Consider the following 11772-nt stretch of genomic DNA (forward strand, 5'->3'; position numbering starts at 1 on the left):
CCCTGAGAATCTCTGCTCCATCTCCCTCAGATCCACCTGACTCAGAGCTCCTTTAGGCCCAGGTACAAAGGGAAGCTGCTTTGATTCCTCTTCGGCATTTCTGAGCTGGAGCGGCTCGTCCTGTCTTTCTTCCTCCTTTCCTTCCCACGATCCCAGAAGCCACCATGCCTGGACAGTGGGGATAGATCCAGGTCTTCCTCCCCCCTCCCCAACACCTCTCACTTTCCTGGCAGCAATTTATGATGCCTGGGACATCAGCCGGCTCATTACCAGGGCGCAGCAAAGTGAGGCAAGTAGCCCCAAAGTAGGAAAAGGAGATCCAGATAGGTGGGGTCTGGTGGTGATCCGTCCTTTGTGAAGTTCTGAAGGGGGCATCCAGACTCTACCAGCCAGCAGAGTCTCTAAGGGTTGGAAGCACTGTGGGTCCCCAGCCGAGGGCCCAACCTCCCCAACCCTGGACCCCCTCTTTCAGCCTCCCCTACCAAAACCCTAATCTGTGAATGTCAGCATGAGGGCTGAACATATCTGTGCACATGGGGCTCTTACTGGTTTCGGGAATAATCAAAGCCCCAGGAGCATCGAAGCAGTGGGCACAGAAGAGAAAGATCCAGAAGAAACCTTTCTGGGACCTAGGGGAGGCTGGAATCTGGGGTGAGGGGTCAGACTGAGGTGCCACCAGAGCTGTCGTTCCAGGGCTCTGTCTATAGAAAGAGAAAGAACAGTAGGTAGCAGTTATTGCCAGGCTCGCGGGAATGGTCCAGTGTCAGGGCAATGCAGTCCCACTGCTTTGCAGATACCTCGCCACTCGGCCAGCCAGGTCTGCTTGCTGCTGACTTAAAATGCTGCCCTCAATTCTATCTTTAGCTCTGGCTGCTGGGAGCCTGAGTGACAGGTAGGGTGGGGGCTTGTGCCGGGGTGGTAAAAACCTTGTGGTAAAAACCTACCAGGTTTGCATTGACTGTGAGAAACAGAACCCATGTCATGTTCATTGCTGCATTCCGCGGTCAGTGCGGTGGCGGGCACAGAGCTCTGCGGACACGGGTTGAATGTGATTGGGTGGATGGGTGGATGGGTGGATGGGTGGAAGGATGCATGATGCTTGGATGGAGCAGAGGCCCCTAGAGGAGAGGATGAGGGTAGAGTCTTCCTGGTCCAAAGACCAAGTCATGGACTGTGTGTGACCATGAGCAGTGACTGCCCCTCCCGGCCTCAGTGTCTTCATTTGCAAAAGGAGACTAAACAAATAGTTTTCAGGTTACCTCCATGGACTGCTGCCACCTCCTTTTCCCATTCCTCCCCCACAAACCTGCTGCAGTTGAGCTGGAAGGAAGGGGAGTGATGAACTGACAAGGCTCTCCTACCCTTTCCATCAGGGCTGAGTCATTTTTTCTCAATTCTGGATATTAAGCTTCCGGAGAGAATTCTTTGAGACAAAGGGTCCTGTGGCAAAAGAGTCTCACCACCACTAGGCTCGACAATCGTAAAGATTTCCTCCCGCTTCTAGAATCCCTTGGAAGTTGTGGCTCAATCACAGATTAGAAACGTTTTTAACCCTCTTTGAATGACTGTAGCCGGCTCCTAAGGTGACTCCAGAATTAGCACAAGTTCTACTGGAGATGGGGACAGTGACCAACCCTGGGTCATACCTCTCTCTCGTCTGCCCCAGCAATGCCTCACCGTCCACAGGGGAGAGTCCTTTGGGCCACATCACCTGTAGCATAGCTTCAGATTTACTGGCTTTGGGTTTAGTAGTTTGGTGGGAGCTGGGTAAGCACAATCAACGCTTTTCCTCCTTAATGAGTCACCTTCCTGCTATTTCCTTTCAGAAGCTTGAGAGTCTCTCACCCCGTCCTCTCCAGGATAAGAGTCAGTTTCTAAAATGAGGGCTGAGGAGGGCCAGGCTTCCAGTGCACCTCGCTTCCGCCCCCCTCGCTTAGGTCAGTGCCTTTTCAGCCCCAGGTGAGGGGCGGGTGGTTCAGCTTCTGAAGCCAGCAATTCTACCATCTCCTTCTCCCCCAACAGTGCATCTCGGTTCCCTGAGCACTTACAGCCAAATGAAATTGCCTCCTGCAGCTGAGGGGCAGCTGCCGCTCATGAGGACTGATATGAAAATTCCTTATTTGAGCAATAAAACACTGGCCAACTCCCATCCAGCCATTTTTTCCCAATAAGAGAAAGTGAAGGATGAGAAAGGGCAGAGGGGAGGCCCTTGAAGGGGAGCAGGAGGGTGGACTGGAAGGGGCTGCCCTGGGGGTGATCCAAACCCGCAGCCGGATGTGTGGGTCCCCAGGGGCTCTACTGGCCCAGTGTCCCAGGGACCCGGAGGCCCGCTTGGAGGGGCTGACGCACCCTGGGAACGAGGGGCTCCTGTGGGGGAAGGGAAGCCCCCCCCCCGCCCCCCCCCCATCAAACTCCTCCTCCTCCTGCTGAGCCTGCCATGGGGAGGGAATGGGACGCCAAGGGGAGGGGATGGGGCACAGAGGGGAGGGAATGGGACACCGAGGGGAGGGAATGGGATGCTGTGGGACCTCGGCAAGTTACCTTAACCCCTCTGCGGGCCTTGTAATCTGGCGTTAGCACTGCTTCCTGCCTATATCAAAGAGATATTCGGAGCAAATGAGCTTTCACACATGAAGGTTTTTTTGTTTGTTTGTTTTGGTACTTTAAAAAAGTATATTAGAAGAACTAGCAACACAACAGAAAAAGATACAGAATGTTAATATAGAGAAAAAAATAAAAGTAACAATAATAGTAAAAAAAAAAAGTATATTAAAACTGCTTCACAGGAAACAAACAAGCAAACAAAAAACTGTTTCACAGGGTTTTGTTCAATGGCCGGAGGGCCGGGGTCTGGCTGGCAGGTCCCTCCTTCTCGGCTCTTCTTCCTCCTGCCCCTCTAAGCCTGTGCCAGTGAGGCCAGTGAGCCCGGGGCTACCTCCCCCCTCTGAGCTTCCCGTTCCTTCCTTCTCAGAGGCTTCCGCCTCCCGACCACCTTCCTCTCTCCGGCCCTCCCCCGGGTCCAGGCCTGTGGCGCTGGGCTCCCGGTAAGGTGCAGTTCCTGTTGGGAGCCCCAGGTCCGCCCCCCAGCTCCAGCTCTGCCCCTTCACTATGACCCGAGCAGGCTTTCCGGGTGCGCAGCCCTCCCAGACCTGACCGCCCTGGCCACCAACCCCTGACGCACGCGCCCCTCTGCGGACATTCCGCCTTCTGCGTCATCCTGCCCCAAACCATCCCTGGCCCCACTTGAAATGCTCTCCCCCTTCTCTCTGCTAAATCAAAGTAAATGGCCTTCCAATAATCCATTAAACATCTCCTCCCCTCCAGGAGATCCTCCTTGAAGTCCTTCCATCACTCTCACGCTTTCTAGAATATGGCGGGTTTGGCATCTTTGTAGTGTGTGCCTAGGTAAGGTGTGTGTCTATGTGTCTGGGTAAGTCCTTTAAAGAGCCAAAGGGACCAGACCCGGGGGCTCCCCCACGGTGAGATCGGGCCGGGCTGCTGAAGGACTGAGGACTCATTACACAGGGAGATGATCAGGGCAGGTTTTCTGTCTAAGAAGATGGAACCTTAATGACAGTGAGGCTTCCCAGAGCCTTCTCATTAAATCACGGACACATGGTGGCCCAATCTAACCTCACTCTGCAGCCATCATCACTTGCAAAGTGTCAGGGATTGTTCCAAGATGAGGCGCAGGCATGGCCACCATCATCTGAATGACAGCGTGCTGTGTTTTGGGTACCTGCCTACTGCTAAGGGATGAAGGTTTAGGGGCTGCTCTGTGTACACAAATTCAGCTCACCACAAAGTCTTGGCCTACTTTTTTTTTTTTTCCTGCATGGGCAGGCACCAGGAATCAAACCCAGGTCTCCGGCATGGCAGGTGAGAGCTCTGCCACTGAGCCACCATTGCCTGCCCAGTCTTGGCCTACTTCTGTGGTTTAAAATTCAGAGATGCCAAGAACAGCGTGTATCTGCTGCTTGGTCTGGCAACTTAGCTCAGAGTAACCTTTAGGTGCTTTCCAACCGGGCAATTTATTTTTATTGTTCAGGTTGGGAAATGAAAAGCTCCCTGTGCCAGCAATTAATTTACCAAAATAAACAAGAATTCTGCTTTTCGTGACAAAGACAGTCTTTGTCTTTTGTGACAAAGAATGCCAATCTTGGGGCTGCCAGATTGCAGCTTGCAAGTGGGTGCAGCCAGCACAGTGGTTCCACCTTGCAGGTAATTAATTACAAGGGTTATGAAGAAAGGAGAAAAGGCAGTCGAGAGAGAGTGGAGAACCAGTGTCTGTAGGAGTTGTCCTCAGCTTTAACTTCTCTGGGGCTCAGGGGATAAGTCTCTGTGCCTTTTGGCTCTGTACCTTCCCTTTCTTATTGCAGATGATTCTGGTTTTCTGCGCTGCTCTTTTTGGCTTATTTCCATCCCTTTCCTGACATGGGTACAGCTTGGCCCACTGCTTACAAACAGCATTCCTGCCTGCTGGCACCTCCCAAACATTTGGCATCCAGGACACTTGGCTTGCCACATTTTGCCTGTCTGGACTCTGGATAGGGCTCATCCCTCATCTAAGAGCTGCTTCCAAGGTGTTGATTTGATACAATCTAGAAATACTATCCAGACTGCTGGCATGCATCCTCACTTGTCTCCTTAACCTGCATGGATGAATGGAGAGACACACAACGTATTGGAAAGGGAAGGGGCAAGAGTGGATCTGAGATGCAGAGTTGCTGAGAAGCTGGGAAGAATTTGCTCAGGTGGGCAAAGTGAAGGGTCTGGGGGTGGCAGCTCTGACTGGCACCAGCAAGGGACTATTAGATTATGTTGGGGTTGTTAAAAGCAGTGATTAAGTCTGAGAACTTTGCCTCCTTCATTTCAGCACCTGCTGAGAATCAATCCCTGTAATCACCACTCCTATCACCTCTGCTGCTTCCCAAGGCTCAGCTCACCAGGTTCTTAGGTAAATTAGGGAAGAGGAGAAAGGACACACCAGTCTTCCTTAGACACCTGCTCTTCCAATTTCCTGCTTCCTAGGACTGCCTCTTGAGAACGGTTGCTGTTTATGACTTCGCAATTTGGATGGTATCTTTCCCACGATTTTATCTGCTCTGATCCCAGGGATTCCCAGAGTCCATCAGTGAGCAAGTATTTGTTGTAGATGGTTTCAAGGTACCAGGTGTCAAAAAGAGACAAAGCCCTGTCTTCAAGGAGCCCACAGTTTCTCCTGCAGTCAAGGTAAACATGGGTAACAATGGAAAAACATACAAAGAAACTAGAGAGCAGTTTTCTTAGAGGCAGTGGCAGGAAGTTAAATTCTTTTCTTACTTTTGGCCTTCATCTCATTTGTGGGCTCCCCACTGTCTCCCCACAGTTTCCTAGGGCTAGCTCCCCTGTCCTGGAATAGTCTGGACACAATACTCCATGGACCTCCTTCTCCAGATCTCCTCCAGACAGACAATTAAGTGGCTCCAACTGTCTCTGGAGAAGTGGCTAGGCAGAAGAATCTTGATAAAATCCAGTGAACAATTTACAGACCACACTAAGGGTGAGTTGTTTGCCACGGATTCAGTTCTGTATTTAATGGCAGCTGCTGAGCAGTGAGCTGGCTCTCAGCAGGAGTGGGGCGGGGGGGGCGCTGCAAAATGAGCAAGAAAAGTTATGCCTCTAAAGCATTATGTCCTCCATCCGTCTCTAACGTTTGATTTATAGAACTTCAACTAATCAGAATCCTTTGGAGTATAGTACTTTGAGGTATCAATGCTTCTCGGGCTCCTTCACCAAACTGCCTCTGAAGTTATAGCATTAAATATTTTCAAGATTTCGTGAGCTTTATAATCGAATGCAAGTTGTATTCTACTCTGTATCAGTATTAGTTTTAATATAAAAGGGACTCCACTCCCCTAATTCTGCATACACACACACACACACACACACACACACACACCCCAAAGCCTTGTTAAAACACTGAAGCGCCAGGGAAAAGGAGCTGCATTTATCCTGTTGTTTTGTGCCCCTGGAACACTTGATCCTTAGGGACCCAAGTACCTCCCTGAGAATAAGGGTTCTAGATAGAGATTTATTTATTTCAAACTCAGAAAGCTACAGATGACAGGGCTTTGGAATTCTCCCTCCCTCAGACCACCTCCTAGATCTGAGCTCTCTTTTCAGGGGGCTCCAGTCTCTCTGCTCCTCCCCATCCCCCGGATCTTCCATGCCTTTAAGCTGCTGGTTTGGGGCCTCCATGCCCCTCGCTCATCTTCTTTCTGTGCCTTTCTTATGGGGAGGCTCCCTGTTCAGTTCGGGTCCTTGTTTTTGTGTTTGATATTATTTTTGTTTGGGGACACAAAATCCTTAGGCCCGAGGCAAACAGTGGCCAAAAAAAAGGCCTTCATAACTGTACCATAAAGGGAGAGAGTAGGATGCTAAGAGGACATTTAACAATGACCTGGATGTGGTGGTGGGGGGAAGGTGGTCAGGGAAGGCTTCTCAGAGGAAGAGGTATTTCCGTAGAACTCTGGAGGATGAGTAGCAGTTAACGAAATGAAAGGGGTGGAGTGAAGAAAAGCATTCGAGTTAAAGGGAATGGCATGAGTAACAGTCCCATGGCTGGTGGGAGGGAACACAGCCAGTTTGAGGAACTGAGAGGAGACTGATGTGGACACGCAACTGTCAAGGCATCGTCCAACTGCCTTGCAGTGATAGTTTGCTGCTGGCCTCTCCCACCAGATGCTGGGTTCCTCAGAGGCGGGGGCCAAGCTTTACTCAATTTTTTGCATCCGCAGCACCCAGCGCAGTGTTTGGAAATGAAGTTGCTCAATAGGTGTGGGTGAAAGGAATTCACACTGCCCTGTCTGTGTGAATTCAACCAGCCCGTATGATGGTCAGGATGACAGATGTGGCTGGGGTCCTAAGCCTTCCACGTCTCCAGGACTAAAAGCAGACATTTCAGGACAGCCAGCTACATTCGAGGTCTGTTTTGTGGCCAAAGACAGGCATTTATTGCATCAGCCTTAACCTTGCTCTTACGGTGACCAAGTCCAGGACTTTGTATAGTTTTTTTTGTTGCTGTTGTTTTGTGGGGCCTGCAACTCATTGAGTCACTAGGATTTAGGCAGTAAGGGCCAAAGGTTTAATTCCCTGCCCTAGCCTAGGATATTAAATATTCTGGGTATGAATAGCCTTTCTGTTTCCAAGCGACATGCACACACCCCTCTTTTTGTTTTCCATACAACACCCCTAGGAGTTATTTAACTAAAAGGGGATATATGATTCATCCAAGGTCACACAGCAAATCAGTCAGGCCTAGAGGCTCTCTCTCCTACGCTTCAGTGCCTTCCTCCTCACCCCCACTGCTTTCCTGGTACCCACCTCGACAGGAGATGTTTCTCAGCAGCCACAGTCTGGGACATGCTCCATATAGCTCTTTGGGCCTTGTTTCGGCTGAGCCAAGCATCGGCAAGCTCTGGCGGGAAGCCAAGGAGGGTCTGCCGGGGGCTGCAGAGATTCAGCGTACCAGAGAGGGGTGAGGGTTGGCTAGGCCAGATCTGCTTTCTCTCACCCTCTCTCTGAGGCGACCTGGGGCAACAGCACTAGAGCCCTCACCAGGACCCAGGCAGGCACAGCCAGGAACAGTCGGGAAGCTTGCTGAGCCAGACAGGCAGCAAGCCAGGAGGGGAAGGGCAGCCCTCTCCTCTGGAGCCCAGGGCCAGGGCGCCTTCAGGCTGGAAGCAAGCCAGCCTGGTCCCCGAGTCCAAGGTGCAGATGACAGCTGGCCGGTAGAAGATGTGAGCCCATGTCCCGGGGGTAGCCCACCCAGGAGAAGGTGGTACCGTGCCCTTTTCCAGGACGATGAAATCAAGTCAACTGTCACTATTCCCTCCCCTTTGTAAATAAAGTCTGCCAGAGGGTTAAATAGTCAGATGCAAAACCCCAAGAACCGTGGGTTTTTTCCATATTTAAAAAAATCATTAAATAATTGCTGGGCTATAGGCCTTTATTTAAAGATGTTTAAATGTTGACAGACTAGTAGGAAGATAAGGCCTCACACAAAAAGTTACATGTGAAAAAAAAATGTTGGCTGAGCATTGTAAGGAGAGGATTGGTATCTGGCTTAATGAAAGCAAACCGCAGGGAGGGACATCAGAGAGGCTGTCAGCCTGAAAAGGCTCCTGGAATTAAATTTGGAAGATACATTCGTGGCAAATGCTATGATTCTAGGCCCCTGAGTGGTTTCCAGGGGGTGGAAAATCATGGCTGTAACCTTCCTTCCTAGGATAATAATAATGGTCTCACTCACGGGCTTATTATGCGCCAGGCACTGCAGGGTACAATTTACATATTTGTCATCATTACAAACACCCCGAGGTGGGTGCTCTTATCATCCCTATTTTACAGCTGAGGAAATTGAGGCTTTAAGGGATGAAGTAATTTATCCTAATTAATTAGCTGGAAAGAGTTGGAGGTGGGAGATACACCCAGATTTGGTATTTAAAAATTTAAATATTATTGAGCTCTGAACAACTGCTGCGATCCTGAACTGGAAACCTCCCCACAGATCCTGGGGAAATGCTTAGATTTGGAGCATCCAAATTCTGGGTGGCGTCTCTCTCTCTCCCTGAAGCCTGCCTCCTAGACTCTGAAGCCTCCTGGAAGGGACTGAGACCTACAACCCCAGGCAGGGCGATGCAAGGTACGGAGAGAACATCAAAACCACACATCTCTGGATTCTGGACAATCAGGTTGAAAGTCCTCTGGGCCGGACATATCTGATGCTTTCATCTCAGTCCTAAACTCATCTGGATTCCAGGGATTCTCCTCGCCCTCACGGGAAGGAATAAGTGGAAACAAATTAGTTGGTTTCATCCTGCCTGTGGGTGCTCGAATTCCTTTTCAACGTCTCCATGTATCATGAGCTGTTGGTTCTGAAAGGGACATCAGAGATCACCTAGTCCAATTCCTTCAACTAATACATTACGTACACATCAACAGGAATTAATGCAAGAGCCACTAAGAGGGTTTTTCTCTGTTTCAGTAAAAGGCCCTCTTACCACCAAACACCGAGATAGGCGCTTTTACCTTCATTGCAAAACCCAGAAAAGAATCTTACAATCATTGTACGAATACACTGAGAATCTCTGTCAAACCTTTAATATTTTGATCCACTGGCAGCAACCCCCTTCTTTGGCACAGACACTTGGGGTGGGTAGGGGCTGTCGAGAGCAGAGTAATATATTTCTCTTAACACTGAGGACAGAGACCGCTGCTGCTGGCCTGCCCTTCCGCTTTCCGATCTGGAACCCCCAGCACCATTGCCGTGCTGGTAGCCAGCAGCCACCCATTTTGTGTGCTGGCTCCTTATCAGCCTCACCCATTGGCAGGCAGAGCGAGGCGGATCCTTTCACCTGCCGGCTGCTTATCTGGGACACATGATTTGTGGACAACCTGCCGCAGTTGAGCCAAGATGTTCCCTCTCAGAGATCCCTCGGATGAGGGCCCAGCACCGACGTGCTGGATCTATGCCCCCAAGTCTCATGCCCTTGCTCTCCATTTGGGATAGCAAACCCCTGTGCTTCGTGGCTACCACCAGGCAACAAACAGAACAGGCAGGGAATGCCTGGAGAGAGTGGAAAGAGAGGTCCCTGCTCTTTCTGCAAGGAGTAGGCCACCCAGCCTACCCACACTGCCACAGCCCACTGCTCACCCTCTTCTAGGCCCCCCAGGCTACACCTATGCAGCCCATCTCTGGGGCTCCACCCTCCCCTTTACCCTTTTTTTTTAGGAACCAAACCCCTGGTGTGGAAAACATGGTAAGTTCCCATAGCAATGGGCCTTTTAGCCGTTTCCATGGCAACCAACACCCAGACCATTTAGTTGCTAGTCAACTGACAGCTATAAGTGAAAGGGATTTGGTTCAGAATCTAAGGGATAGGCCAGGGGATTCTCTTCTTAGGAAATGATATGACCATCCCAAACAATTTGACTCCTCTAAAGACCTTTAGGGCAACATCTGTGGAAAACACTTGTTTGGGGAATTGTCACTCTAGCAACCCTGGCAAATAATTCTCACACGTAACTCTTTCCTTACGCCAAGGTACTTCCTCTGTACCATGATTCTGTCCTCATCCCAACCCAGTCATTTAAGCATTACTTGCTTCTGTGGATGATCTGACAATGGCTAATCCCAGATCATCTTCCCTTAGCTTGGATCTCACACATTTCAACCCATCCTTCCTACAACTGGGGGATGTCCTCAGGGGATAATGGACTGTTTTACCAACAACGCATAATGACAATCCATCTTCCTTAAGAAACAAAACTAAGAGTTCAAAACCAAATTATAGAAGATATGAAATTACTTCGTGTATATTGCTTTTCACAAGCATGAAGATGATTTGCCTAAATACCAGGCCTCATGCTCAACACTCTCCCAAACTGGGGATACTAGTGCTGGGTTCCCTTTATTGCTTCAACAGTGGTGTCCTTTTTGATAACTGGAGCCTTGAATTTATTTGCCCTGGAATTCATGAGAGTTGTACCCAAACCTCCATGGCTTGCTCAGTGGACTAGAAAAGCATGAGACTGTTGCTGGAAAGAGCATGACCTTTTAAATATAAATAGCCTGAGAAATGGTGCTTTTCAATGTTTTAATGACTTGGGGCGGGAGGGGGGGCTCCTGTGAACTATCTGTACAGAAGACGACCTTTCAAACTAATCCCCCCTCAGGGAGCCCCCAACTACCTCACCGCTGCAGGCTCAAATCGCCTCACAATGGCTGGGAAATAGACACAAGCTGCTGCCTTACTCTTCTGCTCTCTATTGACTACTTTTCTTCTGCTTTCTTTAAACATGTGAGGGTAGAAGAGGATGAAATGCAGGTTAGGTCGCTGTTAGCCTCAAAGGAGTTAAATGCCATGACCCTTCTGGGAATAGGGAGCTAACACAAGAGAGCTGAACTCTCCTTGTTCCTTGCATAAAGGACAGCCTCGTTTTTATCATTTCTTATGTGATGTGTCCTTATCATCAGGCGTCAGACTGAACATTCTGATTTTCCTACTGTTTCTAGAAGAGGACAGTGTGTCCCAGGATAATGCTAACATTTACTGAGTGTGCACATGCTGCAGTCCAAATAGGCGTTTTACATGGATCCTCTCACTTCAACCACCCTCCTGTTGTTATCCCTATTTAATAGATAAGGAAACTGAAGTAGAGAGCTGAGGTGATTTAAAGAGCACATCATTAGTTTTATTCCTCGGTGGAACCATGTGCCAGGGACCTACCATGCTCCTACGGTAGGAATGCACACAATTCTGACATGCATAGGCATAGGGAGTCAGGCATAGGGAGACGGGGTGGGTTCTTCCTCTGGAAGCAATGTGATAAGATACGCAGATCTTAGCTAGTTAGGATGTGATGGAATGGCGCCCGGAATTAACAAGTAAATCTCGGCAGTTAAGTACTGTATTCCTGATGTATTGCTGTCCCCTGGTGGTTTTCCTAGGGAACTCTCAGGACAAAGAAATCTGAGCGTCTGGTGTACTTACAGCATTAAAAGAACTGGATCAAATGAGTTGCCTGACAGGCACTCTGTATGAACTCAACTGAAAAATTAGTTCCTTCTTTTTCTCAACCTAACGACCTTCCAAGGTCCACATTACTCATTTGTGAATTGGGTTCTACTCCCTTTTCCAAATAAAAGCCAGCTGATAGTATATTGGTTCAATTCAGACAAAAAATATTTGTCCCATTATATTTGTAATTCAAAAGAGTAGAAAACTC

This window comes from Tamandua tetradactyla, chromosome 12 (genome assembly GCF_023851605.1).
Source record: "Tamandua tetradactyla isolate mTamTet1 chromosome 12, mTamTet1.pri, whole genome shotgun sequence".
NCBI lineage: Eukaryota > Metazoa > Chordata > Mammalia > Pilosa > Myrmecophagidae > Tamandua > Tamandua tetradactyla.